Genomic DNA, 8,185 nt, shown 5'->3' with positions numbered 1-8,185 from the left:
GACCAGCAGGGGGCGTTGAGGATCAGCAAGTTCTTTCCAGGATCATTCAGAATCTAGGAAGTTATGCCCTATGCTGTTTGAGTGTGGGTTTTAGTGTTAAAGAAATGAACTCTTCTTCCAGCCATGGAAATTCTCTAGAACATGCTCTTTAGTGTCATATTCTATTAAACATCTTGTTTCTTCACACAATAGAAGAATCTTAAGTGGTTCTATAATTTAAAGGTGTAAAATTAGGACAAATTATTAAGTTGACATTAATAAAGAAAACTCAGTGAAAGGCTGTGCTTGAGGACAGTCTCCAGTTTATTGTTTCTCTCATGACTGCAGTTTTAATAACATTTCTACTGTTTACTTAAATGATATTTGAAGATAATTGCATTCCTCTTCTCTAACATAAAGTTTTCAAATACATGTCCACAATTTAATGATGAAACAATTAGCACTTTGAGTGTTAAGTCATGATATCTTCTTTCCATATATAAAGAACACAACACATTGTTATTAACTGTGGCCAACATCGATACATATTATTAATGAAATAATCCTTTCCATCTAATTGACTAGTCTTCTCACTCTACCCTGTGTGAGCTATGATTTGCAGCATGGGGGTTGGCAGTGAGGGAAATCCTTTTAAGGTTGAGCTAAGGCTAGAAGACCCAGAGATCCTGAAGGGATAGTAGGAGCTTTGCCTGCTCCAAGCACCAAGCCTCTGTCACTAAACTACAGCCTTCTGCAGTCCCACTCCCACCAACACAGGGATTTGTGGACATCAGTCACTTAGGGCCAACACCTCCAAGCCCTTCTACATGTAGATGAGACGTCTCTTACCTCTCAGTTCAAGACTATAGTAAACATCCACTGTCGGATCCCAACCCACCCCAGAACTGTGTATACAGATTTTATTCAGAAGGAATAAAGGTGCATGAGATTTACTTTGCCTTCTGAGAGCTTCTGTCATAAGAGCTGTAACAACACCACCAGGAAAGATAACTTCTCTCGCAAAACACTGCCAGGAGGTCCCCTGCAACCCAGTAGACAATGCAGCATCTTGGAGAAACAGCAGCTTCAGCAGCAGCAGAAGCAGAAGCAGAAGCAGAAGCAGAGGCACAAATGTCTCAGAGGCGATTCCCTTCCCTGCTCATTCCCTTACCCCTTTGCATGAACCCTCGCATCTGGCCTGGCTGGAGATCTCTGTGGACAGCGTCCAGGACACAGGCCCACAATCAGCCTGCCTTAATTTTACTTTGCTTCAGAACGGTTTGGGGATTCCATTTGACAAGGTGTTGTTTTATTCACTTAGAACCCCTCTACCTGGTGACTTTTCCAATTTGCAAGTAATTCATGCCTTCAGGAGAGGGAGAACACCATGACACCTATGACATGTATGACTGATAGTGATGTTGTATATCCCAAGGTGCCTTTTTGAGGTACAACTAAAGGAGTCAGGACCTGATCTGTTGTAGGCCTGACAGGCTCTGTCTTTCACGAGCCCTGTCCCTGGCTACTCATTAACCATCCATGCTGCCCATGATGTACACCGGGTCCTTCAGTCCCTGGGAAAGGGAATTCAGTGGATGCCAGCAACGTGAAGTAGTGAAATCAAATTTTATAATTCAGATCTGAAATCCTGAATCAGCATCAGCAAGGACACATTCAAGAGTCAAGTTTTCTTGAAAGTGAAGAAACTTCGAACTGAGGACACTCTGCCATTGCTGGAGGAATTTAAACTGATAAAACCATTCTGGAAAGCAATTTGAAGGTTCCACAGAAAATTGGATATAGGTCTATGAGAAGACCCAGCAATAGGATTCTTAGAAATGACTGAAAGTTGCCCCACCATGCCCATGATAGACTATGTTCACAGCAGCCTTATTTGTGATAAACAGAAGCAGTAAACAGAAAATGTGGATCATGTATACAATGGTATACTATTCAGCTGCTAGGACAAGGTCAAGTTGAATTCTGTAGGCAAATGGATGAAACTACAGAGAGATCATACTGTGTGAGGAGACTCAGACCCAAAAAGGACATGCCCTGTATGTACTCACTAATAAGTGGATATTAGCAAAAAGAAAGGTACAGACTACCCAAGCTACAGTCCACAGAACTTGAATAGGTCAACAAGCTGAAGGGACCAATGGTGGAAGCCTCAGTCTTGCTTTGGTGGAAGTTAAGCAAACACAAGGGGGAAGTATGGAGGGTCTTGTTGGGGAAGGAGACAGTGGTGCCAATGTCGGGAGGTGGTTAAGAGAGGAGGACCTTGATTTGGTATTGGAGGGGGAAAAGGACTGAAGCCCTGAGGGTGAGCAGAAAGTATGGAATCAGGCAAGCTTGGGAGTTAGTAGGTGGGAAGGACCCTCCAGAATGTACCAGAGACCTGGGAGGTGACAGACCTTTCAGACTCAAAGGGGGGACCTTTAATGAAATGTCCAACAATGGAGGGAGGTAATTTGTAGAGGCTACCTACAGCTGAAAGTCTGAACATCAAGTGAGGGATGGGGATTTCTATCCCACAGTCAAAACTCTGACCCCTAATTTTTCCTGTCTGAAAGAACTGCAGGGACAGAAATAGAGAAAAGCATGAGGAGAAGAAGGTCCAGTGACAGGACCAAAATGGGATCCAGCTCAAGGGGAGGATCTAAGGCTTCACACTATTACTAACGCTATGGAGCACTCACAAAAAGCAACCTAACATGACTGCCCTCCAGAAGCCCCAAGAAGTAGCTGAAAGAGTAAGTTTCAGAAATTTGTGCCGAACCAAGGAAAGAGATGCTGGTGACCCTGGGTTGAATTATATAAAACTGGAAGAAGCTGAGGATGAGGGCCACCTCATCCTGGTAGAGTCTGGCAGGGGCATAGTGCAGCCTGGACAGTCCCTGAAACTTTCCTGTGAATCCGCTGGATTCACTTTCCATGACTACTGGATATCCTGGGATCACCAGGATCCAGGGAAGAGGCTGGAGTGGGTTGCATACATTAGTGGTAGCAGCGATACAGTCTACTATGTGGACACTGTGAAGGGATGATTCACAGTCTCCAGAGACAAGGACAAGAACACACTGTACTTGCAACTGACTAGTCTGGGGTCTGAGGACACTGCCACGTATTACTGTGCAAGATACACTGTGAGCAAATGTTACTGTGAGCTCAAAGAGAAACCTCTGTTAGGGCACCTCGAAACACCAGGGGTCACTGAGAGAACAGAGAGCTCTGAATCACAGACAGTTACAGCCTGTGCAATTGTCCCCATCTTCCATATCACCTTCAAATTATTTGACCCACAATTTTCCTGTATAAAACAAAAAATGCAGGAACAAAAATTTGGCAGAAACTGAGGGAATGGCTGACCTGACACCAGCACAACTTGGGATCTATACCTTTGGCAGGTACCAAACCCTGACAAGATCATTGAGCTATGTGGTGCTTACAGACAAGAGCCTAAGCATGGCTGACCTCTGAGATGCTGTACTAACAGCTGACTGAGACAGATAAGATACTTATAGCCAAGCAAGCATTGGACTAAGTTCAGTAATTCCTATGGAAGAGTTAGAGTAAGGAAAGACAGATCTGCAGGAGATGGGAACACAAGAGAAAGACCATCATTTTCAACTAAATTGTACACCTGGGTACTCAGAGCGAATTTGTCACTAAGCAGAGCTTGTAAGATGACCCTGGCACACATGTAGCACAGGTCTGCCTTGTCTGTCTCAGTGGAAGATGATGAAACTAACCCCGTAGAGACTTGATGCCCCAGAGATGGGGGATGCAGTAGGGGAGAACCTCTCAGATGTGAAAAGGTTATGGTGTGTGGGAATACTTTTGTGTGTGGGACTGGGTGGAAGTAGTTTATTAGAAATAAATATACAGAATTAAAAAAAAACTAACTAATAAAGAGTTGTGGAGGTAATAGAGGGTTTGCACCCACTGTGCCTGGTTTGCAGATATATGGGGATTCTTGCTAAAAGTATGGTGTTTAGTAAATCTTGAAGTATACAAATCTTTGTTCAAATCTCTACTTTTTCTCATATTCAGAGAGCAGAATATTTTCGGTCTCTTTATCATTCTTACACAAATCATATCAAAGTTTATTTGATATATTATTTCTCTGTAACTCTTTCTGTATGTTTTTCTGTGTTTATTTGTCCTGTGTCTCTTTGCTATTTTGTTTGTGTCCCTGTCTCTATCTCGGTATCTCAGGCTTTCTCTCTCTCCCCCTCTCCCTCTTTCCACCTTTTCTCTTTTTTCCTCCACCCCCTCTCTCTCTATCAATCTTTCTATCTCTATTTCTCTGCCTCTGTGTATGTATGCATGTGTCTGTGTGAACAGGTTGAAATGAGATGTCTTCTATTATCAATATACTAAATAATTTCTGTCTTGCTAGTCTGATTGGTCAGTGATTCCCAGTGACATTTTCTCTACATGTTAGAGGTGGAATACAGATTGACTGACATATGTATCTTTTTCTGTAGTTATGGAGAACAAAACAGAGGTCCTTCTCTTGGTGTGATATTAACTTGAAGTACAGAACTACAAGCACATCCAGACTGTAGATGACTTAAACACTTGAGTCTATGGAACACAAGATTCAGAGTAGAGACTCAGTTAGATTCGCTGTTTAGTGAACTATGGGCACCAGAATTCAGAGCAAACATGAAAATCAGGCAGTGCTTGAAACCAATAAAGCAGAATATTTTCAGACTCTTCATCATTCTTACACAAACCATATGCCACAGACCCAAAAAGACCCAGCAGTCAGTGATAGAAATAAAATGTATGTGAGGCTCCAGCACTGAGAAATGAGGCCAATTTAGTTCAGTAAACTCAACACACTTCCTAACCAACCCAAGGTGAAACATTAATTCTTTCTTTTTGCCAGGCTTTAAGGATCTTCTTTATACTCTTGCCCCAGAAACATGGTGTAAAAGATGGGTGGTTCATTCTGAGTTGGTGTTCCTCACCAAATAAGTTACCTGTGGCACTTAGAATCTAAGTATAACATACTTCCCAATGGTATTCTTTGATTATGTGGATGGTGTCACTATAAAAAAGAGGAGGAATGTCTAAAGCCATACCACAATGAACACAATAGATCTCATCTAAAAGGGTAGGAGGGCATTTGTCACCAGAAGATGATGATCATTTAATAAAACTTTGATACAAACTCAGAAATGTCTAAGATTGTCACAATGTCATGAAGTTGTGTAGTCTATGATAATGGCATAACTGGGACTGAAACACATTGTTTTCCATGAGTTCTGAAAAAATAAAAGGAATGGGCTCAATTTCTGTGTTCACCAAGAAGGCAGAGATCTAGAAGATGCTAACCAACATGGGTGCTTCTACCGAGTAATTCTACATTCTGTGTCCTGTTCTGCCATCATCATATACATCTAATTGTGAGGACACTGATTCTGCAAGGGAAATGAGGCTTGCACACTATGATCACAAGAACTTAACAGACACAACTGCAGTAGTGAATGGCTGGATAACTGGAAACTGATGTCCAGACAGACTGATGATGCCTGAGATTGAAAATATTTTTCACTTCATCTCAATTGCAAACAAAATTTGTTGAAAAATTTTAAGGATTTTTTTTGGTAATTGCTTTCTTCTCAGAGTCAAACAGCCAAGATCTTGAAATTTCTCTACGTTTGTAAAGTAGATGTGCATATGTGCACAGCAATGCAGAAGAGGGACACTGTGGAAGCGCAGCACACAGTGTGAAAGATTGCAGCACTAAAGCAATTGAAGAGAGGAGGCAAATATCACTAAATACTGATTAGCATAAGAGATACTATATATTATATGTAGAATATTTTTAGTCCCCTTTTAAGAAGGCCTGAAGCATATATACTTTGGTCTTCCTTATTCTTGAGCTTCATATAGTCTGAGGAATGTGCCTAGGTAATCAGAGCTTTTAGGCTTATATCCAATTATGAGAGAGTGCATAGTATGTGTTTTTTTTTTTCTGATTCGGTTACCCATGAATTTCATAAAGTGATTGCATTTAATACCTGAGTAGTATTCCATTATGTAGATGTTGCACATTTTCCGTATCCATTCCTCCGTAGAGGGACATCTGTGTTCTTTCCATCTTCTGGCTATTCTATATAAGACTGCTATGAACATAGTGAGCATGTGACCTGGTTATATGTTGGAGAGTCTTTTGTTATATGCCCAGGAGTGATATAACTGGATCTTCAGTAACTAATATGTCCAATTTTCTGATGAAACTCCAGACTCTTTCCCAGAGTGGTTGTACCAGTTTACAATTCCACAAAAAATGGAAGAGTGTTCCTCTTTCTTCACATCCTTGCCACAATCGGTTGTCACATGAGTTTTTCATCTTAGCCATTCTTATTGCTATGAAGTGGAATCTAAGGATTGTATTGATTTGCATTTCCCTGATTACTAAGGTTGTTAAATATTTCTTTAGGTACTTCTCAGCCTTTTGATATTCCTCAGCTGAAAATTCTGTTTATCACTGTACCCCATGTTTAATATGACTTTTTGATCCTCTGAAGTCTATCATCTTGAGTGCTTTGTATAAATTGCATAAAAGTCCTCTATTGGATGTAGGATTGGTAAAGATCTCTTCACAATCTGTTGGTTGTCGTTTTGTACTATTGATAGTGTCCTTTGCCTTACAGAAGCTTTGCAGTTTTATGAGGTCCCATTTGTTGATTCTTGATTTTAGAGCATGAGCTATTGGGTTTCTATACAGGAAATTTTCCACAGTGCCCATTTCTTCTAGGCTCTTCCCCACTTGTTTTTCTATTAGTTTGAGTGTATCTAGTTTTATGTGTAGATCCTTGAGGCACTTGGACATGAACTTTGTTCAGGTTAATAAGAATGGATCAATTTTCATTCTTCTACATGCTGACTTTCAGTTGAACAAGCACGATTGGTGAAAATGCTATCTTTTGTCCACTGGAATGTTTTAGCTACTTTGTTAAAGATCAAGTGACCACAGGTTTGTTGGTTCATTTCAGGGTCTTCAATTCTATTCCATTGATCCTCCTGTCAGTCTCTGTATTAATACCTTACTATATTTTACCACTATTGTTCTGTAATACAGTTTGAGGTCATGGATGGGTATTCTCCAAGAAGTTCTACTAGGCTTCAGAATAGTTTTCACTCTCCTGTGTTGTTTGTTTGTTTGGTTGGTTGGTTGGTTGGTTGGTTTCGTTTTGTTGTTATTCCACATGAATTTGAGCATTGCTCTTTCAATTCCTGTAAAGAAATGAGTTGAAATTTTGGTAGGTATTGCAGTGAATCAGTAAAATTATTTTCATTTCATTAAGGTGGCCATTTTCACTTTGTTAATCCTGTTAATCAGTGAGCATTAAAGATATTTCCATCTTCTGAATTCTTCACTTTCTTTCTTTACAGACTTGGAGTTCTTTTCATACCAATTTTCACTTTCTTGGCTGGAGCCACACTATGGTAATTTATATTATTTATGAATATTGTGAAGGTGTCATTTCCCTAAATTCTTAGAGCAATTATGTTTTGAAGAGAAGAAATATAATTGATTTGTTTGAGTTAATTTTATCCAGCAACTGTTCTGAAGTTGCTTATCAATTGTAGAAGTTCTACCCTGGATTTTACTGGGTCTGTTTTGTATACTAAAATATCATCTGTGTTGGTGGATTTCCATGTATTGAACCATACTGGCACCAATGGGATGATTGTGGTGAATTATCATTTTGATGTGTTCTTGAATGTGGTGTCTAAGAGTTCTATTAATTATTTTTGTATCAATATTCACGAAGACATTTACTCTGAAAAACTTTTTTATTGGTTCTTTGTGTGGTTGAGGTATCAGTGTAACTGTGGCTTCATAAAATTGTATAAACAGTTGACATCCCATCCCTCACCAATGCAAAAATCACTCCTAAGAATTTGTTTTTTATATGCTATAATATCAGGGGAGATATAGGGAGAAAACTACATAGAGAAATGTAGAGTCTGACAGACTCTGACAGAAATCAAGAGTTACAGAAGCTAGTCCCTAAGTTTCATGTGCCTAAATGGAAAGGATGATTGTCAGAGCCTAGAAAGATAAGATTTGACTCTTGATTCTTCTTTTAGACAAAAGGTGAGATTACTTGGAGTAACATCACGTAGGGGTTTACATGCAATCAATTGTCCAAGTGATATAACAATAAAATTGTTTATACAG

The 8,185-nt window shown here is 39.9% G+C and overlaps 1 pseudogene; it reads left to right on the top strand.

The window, feature by feature from the left end:
• The first annotated feature begins 2,693 nt into the window (after positions 1 to 2,693).
• On the top strand, positions 2,694 to 7,847 carry LOC134479199 (Ig heavy chain V region 6.96-like; annotated as a pseudogene).
• The last annotated feature ends 338 nt before the right edge of the window (positions 7,848 to 8,185 follow it).

This window comes from Rattus norvegicus, chromosome 6 (assembly GCF_036323735.1).
Source record: "Rattus norvegicus strain BN/NHsdMcwi chromosome 6, GRCr8, whole genome shotgun sequence".
NCBI classification, from domain to species: domain Eukaryota; kingdom Metazoa; phylum Chordata; class Mammalia; order Rodentia; family Muridae; genus Rattus; species Rattus norvegicus.
This window is presented reverse-complemented; position numbering and strand designations above follow the sequence as displayed.